Here is a 1812-nt window from a genome sequence, read left to right on the forward strand (position 1 = left end):
CCCCACGGGCTCAGAAACACTTCAGAAAACCACTGTCAGTAACTACAGTTGGTCGCTACATCTCTCCCGTCCAAAGGCAAAACCCAGTAACTCAATTTTGGTCAAAACTGAGCTGGTAATAATTTTGGAGTTCCTAGGTGATATGCTTTACATTAGTGTAGGCGATATTGTAATTTGTTCCGGAAGTAAGCTGTTACACGCATGGCAGGACCTAGCAACTACCACATAACCGTGTAGATACAACAGAAAAACCTAGTATCTCAAGGGACCAATCGGAGCTTCTTTGTCAGTCGCCTTATTGTCTTTAATGAGACATTTGCAGGAATGGGGGCCGACGGTCAACCTGATTATGTGATATTATGGCACGAGGGGATATTTGGAAGATTGGCCCAGGACGTTGCAAGCACCTTCATTAAATGTATTGTTCTTGATTCTTCCCCTTGCATACTCTTTTGGGCAGATAACTGTGGAGGTCAAAATAAAAACTGGACGCTGTACACGGCTCTTGCCCAATGTGCAAACGCAGAATGGGGCCCACCCGAGATTGTGATAAAATATCTGGAGGAAGGGCACACGTTCATGAGAGCAGATTCAATCCATGGCTCAATCGGCACGAAAATGAAAGCTCAAGAGAACATCTATACGTTTGATGACTTTGTAGATCTTTGTAAGACAGCGTCAAGATAAATTGGTTTTCCTTTGTTTTCTCAAAATCAGCTAGAAGTGAGTTACTAGGTTTTGCCTTTGGACAGGAGATCTTGTAAGTGCAAATTCAAACTCTACTAGGCAAAGCCACAACCGTTTATCAACAACACCCAGAAACGCCGCCGGCTTTGTGGGCCCGAGCTCATCTGAGATGGACTGATGCAAAGTGGAAAAGTGTTCTGGCGAGTCCACATTTCAAATTGTTTTTGGGAACTGTGGACGTCATGTCCTCCGGACCAAAGAGGAAAAGAACCAAGGCGCAAAGTGTAAAAGGCAGCATGTGTGATGGCATGAAGGTGTATAAGTGGCCAAGGCATGGGTAACTTACACACCTGTGAAGGCACCATTAATGCCTAAAGGTGCATACAGGTTTTGGAGCAACATACGTTGCCATCCAAGCAACATTATCATGGACGCCCCTGCTTATTTCAGCAAGACAATGCCAAGCCACGTGTTACATGCGGCTTTGTAGTAAAAGAGTGCGGGTACTAGACTGGCCTGCCTGTAGTCCACACCTGTCTCCCGTTGAAAATGTGTAGTGCAATATGAAGGCTAAGAGTCATTGTTGAACTTGTGACGTCAAACTGAAGACGTCGGTCGGGCCCCACTTGGTGGCCCGCGGTTTGGGGAGCCCCCGCTTTTGACACATCGCACACTCTGTCGCCATCTTTCATTACACCCCCCCACCCCCCCACCCTTGTTACGACCTGCTGAACCAGCACACGCCGGCCTGTCCGTCAAAAGGAAGGAACAGGTGCCGCTGAAGCCCCCCCCACACACACACACACACACACTTTAAGAGGGTGACCCAAAGGCATTTTGTCCTGCCAAAACGTTTGCCCACCCCCCAGGCCCCCCAGTTAGCGACAACGCCTCTTCACCCGAGATAGCTCAAGCCCCCGTGGGTCACATGACACACGGCGTGGGTCACATGACACATGGCGTGAAAGTTGCATCAAAGCACGGGGGGGAAAAAAATTAGCAAATCAGTCAAATAAAGTGTTCCTCAATCAGAGAGTCCGCAGATGTCAGGGGGCGGGGCCTCGGTGGGCGTGGGGGTGGGGCTAGTGGGAAAGGGGGGGGGGGGGTGAGACGTTCCCTCACAGT

Source organism: Nerophis ophidion, linkage group LG11 (assembly GCF_033978795.1).
Source record: "Nerophis ophidion isolate RoL-2023_Sa linkage group LG11, RoL_Noph_v1.0, whole genome shotgun sequence".
NCBI lineage: Eukaryota > Metazoa > Chordata > Actinopteri > Syngnathiformes > Syngnathidae > Nerophis > Nerophis ophidion.